At 41.3% G+C, this 18,487-nt stretch overlaps 1 long non-coding RNA gene across 2 annotated transcripts; it reads right to left on the reverse strand.

Moving 5' to 3' along the window:
• Positions 1–188: 188 nt before the first annotated feature.
• LOC135514666 (uncharacterized) lies at positions 189–5,893 on the reverse strand. Of its 2 annotated transcripts, XR_010451713.1 has the most exons (4): positions 5,241–5,893; positions 3,337–5,128; positions 3,043–3,126; positions 189–2,043 (listed from the first exon to the last, which is right to left on the reverse strand). It is a non-coding gene; the product is annotated as an uncharacterized LOC135514666 (long non-coding RNA). The 2 variants fall into 2 exon arrangements; XR_010451712.1 differs by having other exon boundaries at positions 189–3,126.
• Between the last annotated feature and the right edge of the window lie 12,594 nt (positions 5,894–18,487).

An 18,487-nucleotide genomic window follows, 5' to 3' on the forward strand; every position in this document is an offset into this window, starting at 1 on the left:
GATTGATGGATTGTGTTGTGTTGTGCAGGTTCAGGTGTATAACTGTGGCTCCTTCCACCTTCAAAGAATATGCAAGAGGGTCAACTATGGAGAATAGTAAGACACTTCATTATTTCTATAACTACGCTATATTGTTTGTCCTCGTGTGTCTGTGCATGTTTTCCGCAAAAAAAATACTCACATTCCTGTTTAACTTTCTCTTTAACTACCTTTATTTCTCAAGAACAGTCTCCTTCACTTCATCTCTCTCTACCCCTTCTCCCTCTAGGTTGTCGGTGAACAGCATCAACTCCCAAAAATCAGCAGAGGTGTTAGTTTTGCTGGCTGAACACCAGCAATTAAACAGAGACTCTGTCCCTTGCAAACTCAACAAACATACCGTGAGGTTTTTTTGTGGTTCCTGAAGCACTGCCTATAAGCTTCAGGCACCAACTCATAAGCCCAAAACACGGTAGTTTTAACTGGATTGTAGTTTAAACTGTCTTCCAGGGAGAGAGTAGCTACTACCTCCTGGACTTTCCCAGACAATTTACATTACAACAGGAGCGGCCAAACCTCAAGTGGCCAATGCAGCTCGCTCAAACGCAGAGAAATAGGAATCAACTCCCGGAATGGATGGAAAGCTATATTTTTACTCACACCGAGGTGGGCTTGATGAGCAGGTTGTGGAGTCGCACTGGAGCCAGTGTCTAGCTCCAGTTGTCAGATCCTAACCGCCTTGTCGATTTCCATTTTCCTCATTTCTAGATTAAACTGCATCCGTCTATCTTTTTTGCTCCATTTCTAAATGGGCCAGCCTCACCTTCAGCCTAGCGGTCCTGTCTGAACGACCCGAAGCAGAAGATAAAGGGTCAAATCGGGGCAATGTAAAGGGGGTACGAGCAACTCCTTCCTCCGCCCTGTCCTCCGACTTGGCATCGGAAGGTCTATCAGTCTCCTCTCCTGAAGCCTCCCTCATCTTTCAACGGGAGAATTCATTATCTCACTAAACCCTCCCTGACTAGCACCAAAAGCTCAGCCTTTAGGGCTTTCGCAGGGACGAAGAGTCCATAATTGTCAGCTATAGCGACAAGGTCTACTTTCCGCAACCCCACCAAACGATCAACAGATGGCGCTTCAATAAATTTGGAGATGGCCGAGGCAGCCATTTTGTACACTGCAGTCTACTGAACACACAAACTATACAAGTCATCCAAACTCACAATCTACCATCCCACCTCAATCACTAACCACAGAGAGCTCAGAGCAGCAGGGTCCGGTGGGTTTAAAGAAATTATCCCGGATGAGCCCCCATTATGTTACATATGCCTCTAAGAAGAGGGAACGCAACACCCTGCTACAACTCAACTCCCCGTGGTGTGGAAGAGGTATAGGACTGTAGGTGCGAGTAAAGATGACAAAGGCAGAGAATGTACCGCTTACAGGGAATTTATTGATTCCTTCACACGGTAAATTTGGGGAAACGGGGCTGGACATAAACAAAGCAAAGACACTAAATGTCAAAGCCCCCGCTCCTACCTTACCTGCCTACCCACGACTTACCTAACTCAGCACCACCTGGTGCACTAACCAAAATACAGGGGTGGTCCGCCCAGGCCTTACCTAGTGTGCATAGACAGTGAATACTACAGGTTATGTATGCCCACAGGCCTCTTGCCTAAGCACTCCCTAGGTGCCTTCCCCCCCCCTAGGAACAAAAGCAGAATAATTACTAATCATAAGTCCTTTTGGCATACACATACCTTTGCAGAACCGGCTACAAAATACTATACACAAACTATTTGAGCAACAACCAACACACAATATAACAATAAGCTCTTTCTAAGAAAACCAACACATGCTATCACCCTCAGCTCTCTTAATAACAACAATCAACACAGAACACACTAATCATCGCTCTTCTGAGCAACAGAACACTGGCTTATATAGCTTCAGAAGGAGTCGGTAATTGAAGACAGCTGTTTCTGACAAGAGGGCGGGGTCAGCTCCAATCATCAATGGGGCTGACCAATCAGCTGCTTGGGGGAATTTCAGGAAGCCATCCTGAAACACACACATACAAACAAAACCACAACACAGAAACTGGGGTACATAAAACACAGATCAATGCAGATGAAGGAAATTAGATATTGAGATGAACCGGTTTTAGAGTATTTACATGACGCATAGGAAGTGTAGTGTACTGTTTTTTAAGTTACATTTTTTTATTTTACCTTTATTTTACTAGACATGTCAGTTAAGAACAAATTCTTATTTTCAATGACGGCCTAGGAACAGTGGGTTAACTGCCTGTTCAGGGGCAGAACGACAGATTTGTACCTCGTCAGCTCGGAGATTCGAACTTGCAACCTTTCAGTTACTAGTCCAACACTTGGCTACCCTGCCGCCCCAAAATTTTTGTATATATGAATTACAAATCAGCCTTTAACTAGTTAAATCATATTTCTTGTCTCTATTGCAGTTACAATGTGTAACCATTGACGTCCCAGGACCAAGATTGGTAAACACTGTTGAAGTGTTTAATTGTAATACATACATGCATCAATCAATCAAAGACTGGAATTTGATACTCCTGGTATTGGATATGACTGAAAAATAATCTCATTCACACTTGAACTGCACCTTTATTTACCAAAGTAGAGTACATGATCAGTGAATGTATAAAATGTACAGGCTACAATGTGGGGATGCTTGGTAATAACTACATGTATATACGAGTTGCATCCTTGGCGCAAAGTTACATTATATTCTACTCAATCCATAGGCTTCATTAATGCCATTCAGACAGGTTTGAAGTCGATACAACTGGCTATGATAGCTGAGGTTCATAACTAGGTTCTGATGCCAAACGTTTTACGGTCCATACACAGATCGGCTACATAGCTAACGTTAGCTACACACCACACCCATAGGCATACAGGCATTTGTATCCTCCAATGCACAATGAGCAAGAAAATAGTTACAGTAGCTAGCTACGTTACTTCATCTATCAGCATTGCATGGCAAATATCAGCAACGCAAGATCACAAAATTGTACCTTACATTTGCAGTAAATGCTTTAGCTAGCTAGATTCTTCACATCCACTATTTCACAACAGCTTGGGTTGCTGGTTGTTTCAGGAGTCCCTAAAACATTAAACAACCAGAATTACAATTTTATACTCATGTCACAACACCCATTAAGCTAGCTGGCTATCTAGTCAGCTAGCTTGCTAAATCGTGATTTTCCTAAATTAACTTTATGACAACAAAATATGCGTAATCGTTTGTCTCCACATTAACTAACATATTCCTGTCATGTTTTGCCTGATTCGTTATAACGTTGTAATCACTTACACTTGCCTCCGTCCCAGTATTTTTGTCAGACATCTTTGCTGAAGACGGTCTCCAGCCTTGGGTCGCATAGCGTCAACTCGTCATGGGAATCACTCGATATGATTGGTCATCGCCCAGCGATCGCCGGTGGTGATTTTTATTTTTATTATGAACACAACAAATACAACAACAAAAAACAGAAATATACAAACAAGAGTACATAAACCTAACAGACAGGGATATTACATATCCAGATTAATTTTCAATTTGTTAAATACTTTTATGGTGCGTAATTGCTTTTTTGTTTTTTCATTTACTGAGAATTTCAAAATAATATTTCAATTCTATCTTAAATAATGTGAAAAGGGGTTTGTTCTCTGCCCACTTCATTTTATGGACAAAGAATCTTCCATGAAAGATAAACAAATTAACAATGAAAGTTAAATCAGGGTCCATATCATTTGGTTCAAAATAAAACACAATATCTCGTCTTTCAAATTAACATTAATAGTTGTTTCTTTTAAAATAAAATCTTCTAACTCACACCAAAATCTTCTGACATAAGAGCAGTCCCAAAATACATGGTCAAGAGTCTCTGGGTCACAATCACAAAATACACATTTGTTATCAATAGCTATTTTAAATCTGTGTATAATAAAGGTCTATGAATGAGTTTGTATGATACCTCTTTCACCTTATTAGATGTACAATATTTACCAGATAACGAAACTGTTCCAGTTCACTTGTCCGAGGGCTGCATTCCAGTACATTTTAGCAGAGGGAATAGTAACATATTGACATAGTTTCCTTATATACATGTTATTACATTTGATACTCCTCTGGAGTGAATGTAACATTGTGTGTTCTAATAAATTCTGGATAATCATATAGTTGTCCAAAGTTTGTATTTTTCACCGCTTCCCGCCGACATTTGCAATGCAATGCAGCTGAAGTAACGTAGCTAGCTAACTATTTTCTAGCTTATTCCCTTCAGGAACAAAAACAATGGCCATTTACAATGCCAGACCTGCCGTGTGGTACTGGTACATGACGTGGGCGCTATTGAGTCTCGGCAGCTAACCAAGCGAGGGTCATTATATACAACAGTTAGATCGATGGATATGTTCCCCTGACCAATTATAACGATGAACAAAATGTTATGATTGTTTACGGTTGAAAATTTGGAACTGGCTCCAGTGTCAGCCCTTTGCGATTTGATATAGAGCCGAGCGTCTATTTAAACAATGAGGCCCAAGAGGGTGTGGTATATGGTTTATATACCAAGGCTACGGTTTGTTTTACCACGACGCAACGCGGAGTGCCTGCATACAGCCCTTAGCCGTGGCACATAGGCCATATACCACTAACCCCCAAAGTGCCTTATTGCTTTTATAAACCGGTTGCCAACATAGTAAGGCAAGAAACTACACATCTATATTGAAAATGTTGCTTTAATAAATACATACTGCCAGAAAAAGTAGTCCGGACGAAAGTATCAACGCTAAACTGGTTGCTATGCAACATAACCACAGGCAAGATGGCAAGCTTACATTAAATGTATGCAAAAACCGAGCATTAGCGCCCCTTTAATAGAATGACTAACACATGACAATTATTTATTAACATTGATCTGAATGTTGTCATTTATTGTGCACAAATTAAAAAATTGTTCCATGTTTGTTGGCTCCACGCTACTGTAAATGGATGACGGAGGTAGTAGTTTGTGTACATCTGTGACGAGACAGCTATTTTTCAGGGTTTTGGCAGCATTGTTACGAGGGTGTTCACTCCTATCGGCTCTTGACATGTGTACCTTGAAACACAGGGGAAAACAACGTTAGCTAATAGTTAGGACTACAAAACAACCGGTTATATTGTCAGGGTACATTTAGAATGATGTAAATAGCTAACTAACAGTTACATACCATACGTATCCATTCACTGCTTTGTCGCATCCCTCTTCCTCAACTTTTTAATTACGCTGAGAGACGACACATTGTTGCGCGTTGTGATTTCGGTGTCCTGTATACTCCATGCCAGACTGAGAGGGGGTCATTGATATGTCGGTTCAAGTCCAGCGGCAGTTTAGCTGCTAATCCCATCTTTTTCGCCATTCATGTTTCTCACTTAACCATAAAAGTCCCGTAAAATGACTTTCAGCTCCATTTTGGTTGTATTCACAAACTAACAATGTATCCTTTGTTCGGCGCACCAGTCAGTGAAGCGGGTAAGTGCCCACTTTTGTTTGTTTCACAATTCGTTTCGGTTTCTCTCAAATTCATTTTAACGTTTATTTTCTACATCGTCATGTGGAACTATTATTGCTGTAGCCATTTTATCGAGGTGAAAAGGCGCAATGATATCATGGTGACCGTATACACACGGCTAAATGCTATTTTCAGCCAATCAGCATCCAGTATGCAAACTACCCGGTTTATAAAGAGCTCTATACTAAGAATAACGCTTCTGACCGAGAGTGTCGCTTCTGACCTGTAAAGTTTCTGACTGAGGGTCCCTTTTATTCAACACCTCAGTTCAGATGAGGACAAGGAGTCATCCTCCAGTGACATCCTGGTACCTGGTCACATCGAGCTGTGACCTGTCAACCCAGGCAGGTGGGGCGGAGCTCCACCTGTTTTGAGGGAGGCCCAACATGTTTTGCATGTTATTCTGACATCAATACCTGTCACATATCAGCTTTAAATAAAATGTGAATAAAATAATTGACTTAATATAGCCACATACAAACTTGGTCTCTTTTTTGCTTTCTTGAGTAAGGCAGCTCCAAAATGCAGGTGTTTCAGCCTAGTTCAGTGCTTTTTGTGGTGGTGGGGCAGCCAGCGGAAAATGCGGAGCGATGGGGTTGGTAATGTTCTCCAGTTGCGCCGTGATTGGGGAATGTTCTCCAGTTGCACGTGATTGGCTCAGTGTTCTGTCTCATGGGGACACTACATCACCGCAAAATCTAAGTACCCATCCAAGTAGGCTCAAGGTTATTGGCCACAGATACAATGACGTCAAATTACATTATATCTACAGTAGCGAGGTTTTCCTATAGGAGGAAGCAGAATGCTGAGTACCTTTAATTTATATATATACACTGATCAAAAAAATAGAGGGAACACTAAAATAACACATCCTAGATCTGAATGAATTAAATATTCTTATTAAATACTTTTGTCTTTACATAGTTGAATGTGCTGACAACAAAATCACACAAAAATTATCAATGGAAATCAAATTTATCAACCCATGGAGGTCTGGATTTGGAGTCACTCTCAAAATTAAAGTGGAAAACCACACTACAGGCTGATCCAACGTTGATGTAATGTCCTTAAAACAAGTCAAAATGAGGCTCAATAGTGTGTGTGGCCTCCACGTGCCTGTATGACCTCCCTACAAAGCCTGGGCATGCTCCTGATGAGGTGGCGGATGGTCTCCTGAGGGATCTCCTCCCAGACCTGGACTAAAGCATCCGCCAATTCCTGGACAGTCTGTGGTGCAACGTGGCGTTGGTGGATGGAGCGAGACATGATGTCCCAGATGTGCTCAATTGGATTCAGGTCTGGGGAACGGGGGGGGGCAGTCCATAGCATCAATGCCTTCCTCTTGCAGGAACTGCTGACACACTCCAGCCACATGAGGTCTAGCATTGTCTTGCATTAGGAGGAACCCAGGGCCAACCGCACCAGCATATGGTCTCACAAGGGGTCTGAGGATCTCATCTCGGTACCTAATGGCAGTCAGGCTACCTCTGGCGAGCACATGGAGGGCTGTGCGGCCCCCCAAAGAAATGCCACCCCACACCATGACTGACCCACCGCCAAACCGGTCATGCTGGAGGATGTTGCAGGCAGCAGAACGTTCTCCACAGCGTCTCCAGACCCTGTCACGTCTGTCACGTGCTCAGTATGAACCTGCTTTCATCTGTGAAGAGCACAGGGCGCCAGTGGCGAATTTGCCAATCTTGGTGTTCTCTGGCAAATGCCAAACGTCCTGCATGGTTTTGGACTGTAAGCACAACCCCCAGCTGTGGACGTCGGGTCCTCATACCACCCTCACGGAGTCTGTTTCTGACCGTTTGAGCAGACACATGCACATTTGTGGCCTGCTGGAGGTCATTTTGCAGGGCTCTGGCCGTGCTCCTCCTGCTCCTCCTTGCACAAAGGCGGAGGTAGTGGTTCTGCTGCTGGGTTGTTGCCCTCCTATGGCCTCCTCCACGTCTCCTGATGTACTGGCCTGTCTCCTGGTAGCGCCTCCATGCTCTGGACACTACGCTGACAGACACAGCAAACCTTCTTCCAACAGCTCACATTGATGTGTCATCCTGGATGAGCTGCACTACCTGAGCCACTTGTGTGGGTTGTAGACTCCGTCTCATGCTTCCACTAGAGTGAAAGCACCGGCAGCATTCAAAAGTCACCAAAACATCAGCCAGGAAGCATAAGAACTGAGAAGCTGTCTGTGGTCACCACCTGCAGAACCACTCCTTTATTGGGGGTGTCTTGCTAATTGCCTATAATTTCCACCTGTTGTCTATTCCATTTGCACAACAGCATATGAAATTTATTGTCAATCAGTGTTGCTTCCTAAGTGGACAGTTTGATCTCACAGAATTCTGATTGACTTGGAGTTACATTGTGTTGTTTAAGTGTTCCCTTTATTTTTTTGAGCAGTGTACATTATTCATAACCTTTACATGATATTGTATACACATTACTACATGATAGGAATACCGTTTGATACACTGTATCCCTCATGGGACCTTTAGTGACCAGAGGAGGGCCAACCGTTTAAAATCTTCTTACATTTTTATTGAGGAACAGTCCATTGTTAGTTAGAGTACTTCAACATTATTACAATGAAATGAATATTGTAAAAGTGTATGGTGTAAATTAAAGTGATCCGTCTTTGAATTTACTTAATTCTGGTCAATTTCAGCAGCATATTCCTCTTTGGCATTTGTTTGTCTGTCTTTTCCCCGTTGGTGTTCATATGTCTTTGTGCCCACAACTTGAAATGAAAGGCCATAGTATGAGTTATAATACCCATAAAACCTAACAGCCAAACAAGAATATCGTTCCAATCTTTTTTCCACCATTAATTTTTCCCGTAGGGTTTTTTAGAAACACTTAAAGTAAGGGCTGTGTTTTGTGTAGGTTTACCCTGTTGTGACCTTTTGATAACCGTCTAACTCTCTCTAAGACAAGGTAACTTTTATCAATATCCGGGGACTCTGGGTACCGGAACACATTGAGAAAAAAAGTGTCAAACACAACGTAGCAGCCAAGTAGCCTACGACAGTGGGGAGAACAAGTATTTGTAACACTGCTGATAGTAGTAGCAGGGGTTACCTTGTTAGCACTGTTGGGATATAATCTTCTGAGGGCAGTGTTGGTAGTAGAAGGGTTTACCTTGGTAACACTGTTGGGATATCATCTTCCGAGGGCAGTGTTAGTAGTAGCAGGGGTTACCTTGTTAGCACTGTTGGGATATAATCTTCTGAGGGCAGTGTTAGTAGTAGCAGGGGTTACCTTGGTAGCACTGTTGGGATATCATCTTCTGAGGGCAGTGTTGGTAGTAGAAGGGGTTACCTTGGTAACACTGTTGGGATATCATCTTCTGAGGGCAGTGTTAGTAGTAGCAGGGGTTACCTTGTTAGCACTGTTGGGATATAATCTTCTGAGGGCAGTGTTAGTAGTAGCAGGGGTTACCTTGGTAGCACTGTTGGGATATCATCTTCTGAGGGCAGTGTTAGTAGTAGCAGGGGTTACCTTTGTAACACTGTTGGGATATCATCTTCTGAGGGCAGTGTTAGTAGTAGCAGGGGTTACCTTGGTTGCACTGTTGGGATATCATCTTTTGAGGGCAGTGTTAGTAGTAGCAGGGGTTACCTTTGTAGCACTGTTGAGATATCATCTTCTGAGGGCATTGATGTGAAACATATATACAGTGTTGAGTTACCTCAAGATGAGGTAAAGTTGATTAAAGCCACCGCACGTGTATATTGAGTGGCTATGGAGGAAGAAGGAGATAGGGAACAAAGTGAAAATTATATGGCTTGGCAACACTTCTTGGAAACTGTAGACTGACTGGGGCAATACTGGGTGAATGCATGAGGAGTTTTTTTTTTAGGGCCTTCGTGTTTTTTGAACCCAGCAGAAAAAGTATCCCGAAGGCATAGAGTAAAGCGGAGAGAGTGAGAATCGTCATGTTATCAAACTTTTTTCGTTGCATATATAATTATGCATAACTTAACACATTAATACTCGTTATGTTTTGTATTTCTTTTTGGTTTTCAAGTTTTGTGCTTTCAATCTCTTAGGAACCCGATGGAGGAAATGGAGGAAGTCAAAAGCTCCAGCTGAAATGGAGGAAGTCAAAAGCTCCAGCTGAAATGGAGGAAGTCAAAAGCTCCAGCTGAAATGGAGGAAGTCAAAAGCCCCAGCTGAAATGTCATTATCAGTTGTCCGACGAGAGATGGAAATAAGAGTGTACATAGTGTGATTATAGATCAGAGGGCATAAGTCTCAGAGGGGTAAACCTAATCATCAACTGTGAATATTAATCATATCTTATTTCTTCTTCATGCTTTATTTTTTTGTTTATTTATAAGTAATTTCCAAGTTTATATAATGGTGAACAGCATGGAGTTAATGCTCAAAGGGAGAACTGATGAGTTCTAAACTTGAAATATCCTTATTCATGTTACTGAGGGAGAGAGGGGATCCGTCAGAAAATGTTATTGTTAGACATCAGGTATCCTATGGAAAGGAGAAGGGTCACAGTCTGGTACAGGGACAGCCGTGAGTTGGGGAGGAGTGGGGAATTTGGGCAGAGGTCAGGTTAGATGAAGTGAGAAAGAACAGGCATCCCTAAAGTTCTGTCTAGCAACAGAGATATAGTGGCTATCCCGATAGGTAAGGAGGAGACTCCTTAGGAGGTAGGTTTAAACACCAGTGCTTGTGTAAATATGTTTTTGTCTTACGCAACTGTGTGACCCAGTGGGTGAATAAACTTGGTTTGAGTTTTTACTCTGTTTAATGAAGACATAAAAACGATGCAATAACTCATATAGAATCATGTAGTAACCAGAAAAAAGTAAAGCCTCTGAATTAGCAGTGAGTGATCAATAGTATGGAAAGCCTTTGACAGGTCAATGAAGAAGGCAGCAGAATGTTTTATCCATAAAGTTAACCACATCCCTAATTGTAATTAGTGATGAGGCAGAGATAGTGCTATGGCCTGGTCGAAAACTCGACTGATGTACATTTAGAAAAAATTTCACAGATAAGAAAGATCTTATTTGAGAATTAATCAAAAATTCTAATATTTTAGCTAGGAAAGAAAGTTTAAAAAATAGGCCAATAATTATTTAGGTCACAAGGTTCATTACTATCCCCAAGTTTGGCCGCTTTCCAAACTTGGGGATAGTACCAATTAATGATGCCTGAGCCTGTTATATTTTACAGTGCCTTGCGAAAGTATTCGGCCCCCTTGAACTTTGCGACCTTTTGCCACATTTCAGGCTTCAAACATAATGATATAAAACTGTATTTTTTTGTAAAGAACCAACAACAAGTGGGACACAATCATGAAGTGGAACGACATTTATTGGATATTTCAAACTTTTTTAACAAATCAAAAACTGAAAAATTGGGTGTGCAAAATTATTCAGCCCCTTTACTTTCAGTGCAGCAAACTCTCTCCAGAAGTTCAGTGAGGATCTCTGAATGATCCAATGTTGACCTAAATGACTAATGATGATAAATACAATCCACCTGTGTGTAATCAAGTCTCCGTATAAATGCACCTGCACTGTGATAGTCTCAGAGGTCCGTTAAAAGCGCAGAGAGCATCATGAAGAACAAGGAACACACCAGGCAGGTCCGATATACTGATGTGAAGAAGTTTAAAGCCGGATTTGGATACAAAAAGATTTCCCAAGATTTAAACATCCCAAGGAGCACTGTGCAAGCGATAATATTGAAATGGAAGGAGTATCAGACCACTGCAAATCTACCAAGACCTGGCCGTCCCTCTAAACTTTCAGCTCATACAAGGAGAAGACTGATCAGAGATGCAGCCAAGAGGCCCATGATCACTCTGGATGAACTGCAGAGATCTACAGCTGAGGTGGGAGACTCTGTCCATAGGACAACAATCAGTCGTATATTGCACAAATCTGGCCTTTATGGAAGAGTGGCAAGAAGAAAGCCATTTCTTAAAGATATCCATAAAAAGTGTCGTTTAAAGTTTGCCACAAGCCACCTGGGAGACACACCAAACATGTGGAAGAAGGTGCTCTGGTCAGATGAAACCAAACAGCAACAATGCAAAACGTTATGTTTGGCGTAAAAGCAACACAGCTCATCACCCTGACAACACCATACCCACTGTCAAACATGGTGGTGTCAGGGTGATGAGCTGTGTTGCTTTTTTTGCAGCATCATGGTTTGGGCCTGCTTTTCTTCAGCAGGGACAGGGAAGATGGTTAAAATTGATGGGAAGATGGATGGAGCCAAATACAGGACCATTCTGGAAGAAAACCTGATGGAGTCTGCAAAAGACCTGAGACTGGGACGGAGATTTATCTTCCAACAAGACAATGATCCAAAACATAAAGCAAAATCTACAATGGAATGGTTCAAAAATAAACATATCCAGGTGTTAGAATGGCCAAGTCAAAGTCCAGACCTGAATCCAATCGAGAATCTGTGGAAAGAACTGAAAACTGCTGTTCACAAATGCTCTCCATCCAGCTCGAGCTGTTTTGCAAGGAGGAATGGGGAAAAAAATTCAGTCTCTCGATGTGCAAAACTGATAGAGACATACCCCAAGCGACTTACAGCTGTAATCGCAGCAAAAGGTGGCGCTACAAAGTATTAACTTAAGGTGCTGAATAATTTTGCACGCCCAATTTTTCAGTTTTTGATTTGTTAAAAAAGTTTGAAATATCCAATAAATGTTGTTCCACTTCATGATTGTGTCCCACTTGTTTTTGATTCTTCACAAAAAAATACAGTTTTATATCTTTATGTTTGAAGCCTGAAATGTGGCAAAAGGTTTCAAAGTTCAAGGGGGCCGAATACTTTCGCAAGGCACTGTATATTGTATAGGCTTAGGCCTATTTATTTTCTTGATTGTTGTATTTGTCATTGTCATGTATTTATTTTCTGTCTCTCTAGACAATACAGACTGGTCTCTTATCGGATGACTCTGGAGTGGATGCTGAGGGGAGAACGTCTAAGACGAGGCCAAAGATGGGTACTCCTAGTCTGTTTGGTGGCAGCAATTAGATCTAACTTCCCTGATCCCAACTACAGCTATGTTGGATTCCAGGAAGTTGAGGAGGCTCATAGCATCTTATACGAATAACATTTTCAAGAAATAACATTATTTCTTTAGTATTTGTTATTATAAACACTTAAAAATGTTTTTATAAACACAACAATTACACAGTTACTATGCCAATCACACTTTCACTCGGCATTAGTTGGACCAGGGATTTACAAACTTGTTCCTGGAGAGCTACAGTCTTTCACTCCAACAGGTGAGCTTGTTTAGGGTTGGGTTGGAGTGAAAACCTATGGGACGGTAGAGCTCTAGGTACAAGGTTTGAGAACCGTGGGGTCATAGAGATAGAGTGGGCTGATTCGAATATGCTGAGCCAGGGCACCGGAATATAGCAGCATGGTGCATCATCCAGAAACATATTTTCCATAAATTATATGTTTGAATTTTCCAAATACTTTCATTGGGAAAGCAGATCAAGCTTTTTAATAAAAAGTAGGGCTTTGGCGGTCACAACATTTCATCAGCCAGTGTTTCTCAAGCAATTATAGTGCTGCTGTCAGGATTTGGCCAGGGTTGTTCCGGGTTTTGGTCACTAGATGCCCCCATTGTGCTTTTTGACCTTATGTTTTTTCCCTTGTTCCCCATTATTATTTGCACCTGTACCTCGTTTCCCCTGATTGTATTTAAACCCTTAGTTTCCCTCAGTTCTGTGCTCTGTGTTTGTATGTTAGCACCCAGCCCTAGTGTTCTGTGTTTTCCTGTCGATTCCGGTGGATGCTCTTGTGGAATTCTGTTTTTGTTTTTGAGTGTCTCTTGAGGCTTTTTTGTGCTATTCCTACCACCTTTTGGATTTGCCATTTTTTGTATTTAAGGACTTCTCCTTTTTACTTTATTAAATACACCGTCTTAAGTACTGCTGTGTCTGCCTCATCTTCTGGGTTCTGCTGACTATTCGTGGCTCAGTTGGTTAAGTGACTGTTTCTCACTCCGGAGACCCAGGTTCGTAACCGGGTCTTGACAGCTGCGTTGTGCCCTTCTCCTTGAGTGTGCTGCGCAATCTCTCACTCACACAGCTCTCTGTCAGGTCTTTCTTACAGGCTACAAGGGAAGACAGACACATCAGGGACGCAACTGCGCACGTCCTTATCCAATTCCGAGGTGTATAATGAAGATATTGGAAGAACCGTCCACATTTACTTTTTGTCAGCCAACAAGATGAGTAGGCCTAACGAACAGCAAAAGCACTAGCCAATGTCAATCTACTATCCCCCATAGTACAAAAGTCAACCAAAAGTCAAGCATTCCAAACATAGTCTGGGACAGTTGTGGGATGTGATAGATCCCAAATTAACACAACCACTAGGATGCAATGTGGCTGACACAACAGTTCAGAACATTTAGCTTAAAATGTTGATAAACTATTAAGCTATTTCTTCACATTATAAGCGCAGCAAAGCACTATAAGCACAAATGTTCCATATTAGCGTACAACACCGTTATCAAAAGTGAATGCAATTATGCATGTAATGATTTTATTATAAGGTGCATTTTTATGGTGAAAATTATCTTCCCCAAACTTGAAACTCACACGCTGCTTATATATTTGGGCTCCCGAGTGGGGCAGCGGTCTAAGGCACTGGATATCAGTGCTAGATTCTTCACTACAGACCCTGGTTCGATCACGGGCTGTATCACAACCGGCAGTGATCGGGGGGTCCTATACGGTGGCGCACAATTGGACCAGCGTCGTCTGGTATCGGGGAGGGTTTGCCTGTCATTCTAAAAAAAAAAAAATCTTAACTGACTTGTGTAGTTAAATGAAGGTGCATTTTTAGGTGAAAATTATCTTCCCGAAACTTGAATCTCACGCGCTGTGTGAGTTATTTGGCCAATTTTGTTGTGATACAAACCTTATTAAAACATATAGGCCTATGGGCTAGGCTACATGAGGTGTGCAACTGATTCGTACAAGTCGCAAAAAAAAACATTGTTTCTTATTCTGGGCATCATTCACAAGTGATAATATATAATTCACAAGTGATAGGCTAACATTGTCACCCATCAGACTATTATTGATTTAATATTTTCTTTACATATACAATATACAATAATTGTATATTATACAACAATAATACAGGTGTGACATTTGTTTTGATTTAGAATGGACCATTATCATGCACGAAACCGGGACAGAGGAAAAAAATACATGTCATCTATGCACTTAAATAGCGAACGGAGGACGCTTTTCTACGTGGTTTATTTTCATGCCAGCCAGGTTGTCACGAATATTACCGAAGGTGACTCCCCTTCTTGTTCGGGTGGCGCTCGGCGGTCGTCGTCGCCGGTCTACTAGCTATCACCGATCCGTTGTTCTGTGTTCCTTTGGTTTTGTCTGATTGGTATCACCTGTTTCTTGTTTGGTTGTTAGGGTAGGGTTATATATAGTTTGTTCAGCCCGCTTCTGTTTCGTGCGGGCTTGTTCGTCTGTTCTATGTTTGAGTGTTTTTTGTTTGTATTTTGGGTTTCGCGCTGCCCGTTAATATTTCTGATCGTTTGTTTTCCTACTTTTGTTCATGTTATTTTTCCGGGACATTAAAGCGTGTTTTTTCCCACATCTTTTGCTCTCTGCGCCTGACTCCACATCTCCTCACTCATTTGCCGTAACACAGGTAGGCTATACTCCTGTTGTAAATATGAGCTATGAGCTATTAGGAAAGTTAAGAAATAAATATACAGTTGAAGTCGTAAGTTTACATACACTTAGGTTGGAGTCATTAAAAAATGTTATTCAACCACTCCACAAATGTCTTGTTAACAAACTAGTTTTGGCAAGATGGTTAGGACATCTACTTTGTGCATGACACAAGTAATTTTTCTAACAATTGTTTACAGACAGATTATTTAACTTTTAATTCACTGTATCACAATTCCAGAAGGTCAGAAGCTTACATACACTAAGTTGACTGTGCCTTTTAAACAGCTTAGAAAATTCCAGAAAATTATGTCATGGCGTTAGAAGCTTCTGATAGGCTAATTGACAGCATTTGAGACAACTGGAGGTGTGCCCGTGGATGTATTTCAAGGCCTACCTTCAAACTCAGTGCCTCTTTGCTGGACATCATGGGAAAATCAAAAGAAATCAGCCAAGACCTAAGAAAAAGAATTGTAGACCTCCACAAGTCTGGTTCATCCTTGGGAGCAACTTCCAAATGCCTGTAGGTACCGCGGTCATCTGTACAAACAATAGTACGCAAGTATAAACACCATGGGACCACGCAGCCCTCATACCGCTCAGGAAGGAGACGCGTTCTGTCTCCAAGAGATGAATGTACTTTGGTGCTAAAAGTGCAAATCAATCCCAGAACAACAGCAAAGAAACCTTGTGAAGATGCTGGAGGAAACAGGTACAAAAGTATATATCCACAGTAAAATGAGTCCTATATAGATGTAACCTGAAAAGCCGCTCAGCAAGGAAGAAGCCACTGCTCCAAAACCACCATTAAAAAAAAAGCCAGACTACGGGGACAAAGATCATACTTTTTGGACAAATGTCCTCTGGTCTGATGAAACAAAAATAGAACTGTTTGGCCATAATGACCATCGTTATGTTTGGAGGAAAACGGGTGAAGCTTGCGGCCAAAGAACACCATCTCAACTGTGAATCGTGGGGTTGGCAGCATCATGTTGTGGGAGTGCTTTGCTGCAGGAGGGACTGGGGCACTTCACAAAATAGATGGCATCATGAGGCTGGAAAATTGTGTGGATATATTGAAGCCACATCTCAAGACATCAGTCAGGAAGTTAAAGCTTGGTCGCAAATGGGTCTTCCAAATGAACAATGATCCCAAGCATACTTCCAAAGTTGTGGCAAAATGGCTTAAGGACAACAAAGTCAAAGTACTGGAGTTGCCATCACAAAGCCCTGACCTCAATCCCATAGAAAATGTGTGGGCAGAACTGAAAAGGCATGTGCGAGCAAGGAGGCCTACAAACCTGACTCAGTTACGCCAGCTCTGTCAGGAAGAGTGGGCCAAAATTCACCCAACGTATTGTGGGAAGCTTGTGGAAGGCTACCTGAAAGGTTTGACCCAAGTTAAACAATTTAAAGGCAATGCTACCAAATACAAATTTAGTGTATGTTAACTTCTGACCCACTGGGAATGTGATGAATAAATCATTCTCTCTACTATTATTCTGACATTCCACATTTTTTAAAGTGGTGATCCTAACTGACCTAAGACAGGGCATTTTTACTCGGATTAAATGTCAGGAATTGTGAAACTGAGTTTAAATGTATTTGGCTAAGGTGTATGTAAACTTCTGACTTCAACTGTAGTAGGCTTAGCCTATAGAAAGCTGATGGGATCCTCTTTTTATTAACAGCCCTGATTCTGTTTTCTACCGCTATTGAATAGCCTATTGAAATGCTGCGCAACATGAACTCATGGGCTCTCATGAAGAGTTTGATTAGAAAAAAAGCAATGCTGTCCTCAGAACGCAACTCAGCCTAGTGAGGCACCCCCAACGTAGCGTTGTGGACTGCTCCACTGACAATTAATAACATCCGCCGGAATGCAGAGAATGCACATCAGACCGTTTCCAGGATCGTCTGGAAAAGTGTAAATGTGCAGTTTATTTGTATCTGACCGCAACATTATTGGCCCCGGGTACAAGGCACTTCATTTTGGCCAACATTACTCAGCTACTCGACTACTAACGTTATTTGCCTTTTCTTCAGCGATTACTAACCGCTAGTCTAGCTAGTTATCATCTCTTTGTTTGCGTTCTTTCATTCTGACTTTTTTTCTTGAAGACCAATAGTAAGATGTTCCTCCTTTGTCCCACCTCCTGTTATGATCAATCTTAGAAGCACGAAGATCAGTATCTACCGGATTACAGACGATTTGGAAAACTTAAAGGTCTTTGTTTAAAAAAAATACTTTTTACAATACAAAAAACACTTATTTCGAAATTCAGTGGCAAGACACCAATTGTTGTTTATGCAACAATAAGTACATTGTTTTTAATACATTTTTAGGTCATTTCAGAAAGTCAGCATTTTTATATAAAAATACAGAAATCTAAAAACTCAAACAATGGACCTAAAAACTGTCAGGGGTACTGACAAACGTCCAGGCAAGTATTATAAAGGGCTCAAGTGTTTTGGGGTTAACATCCCCTTTAAAGTTACTTGAATGTTTCTCATAAGGATGCATGAAGTAAACAAAACATATTTAAATTTTTATTTAGAAGATTTCTACAAACACACACACACACAAGATTACACAATTAAATATGAACAATTAACACATTTATAATTTTGGATATCTTTAATTTGATTGGCACACAACACACGTTGTTTCGCTCGCTCAGAAGCTTTATGTCATGAGCTTGAATACCTCCTGCGCCTCGACCTGTTGTTTCAGCTTGTTGTTTCTGAAGTTTTAGTTGTATATTGTTCATAATTGTTTGTGTCAAGACCTGCTACCAACTGGCTAGCTAGTTTGTCCAGGAAAATATTGACAATGCGGCAATGCGGCAATGCGGAGGATGACAGGAATGAGGTGGCTTTCCTTAGCAAGCAAATTTCAATTCTACGCAAACTTATGGGGAAAACGCAAATTGGAAGTTTATATCGTCCTCATCTGCTGTGGCTGGACGCCGTGCGGGCTTGATGGATTTACAGTGCCTGTCAAAAGCTTGGACACCTACTCATTCAAGGGTTTTTCTTTATTTTTACTATTTTCAACGTTGTAGAAAAATAGAAGACATCTCAACTATGAAATAGTACATATGGAATCATGTAGTAACCAAAAAAGTGTTAAACAAATCAAAAAATATTTTTTATTTGAGATTCTTCAAAGAAACCAACCTT

Source organism: Oncorhynchus masou, chromosome 26 (assembly GCF_036934945.1).
Source record: "Oncorhynchus masou masou isolate Uvic2021 chromosome 26, UVic_Omas_1.1, whole genome shotgun sequence".
Taxonomy (NCBI): Eukaryota; Metazoa; Chordata; class Actinopteri; order Salmoniformes; family Salmonidae; genus Oncorhynchus; species Oncorhynchus masou.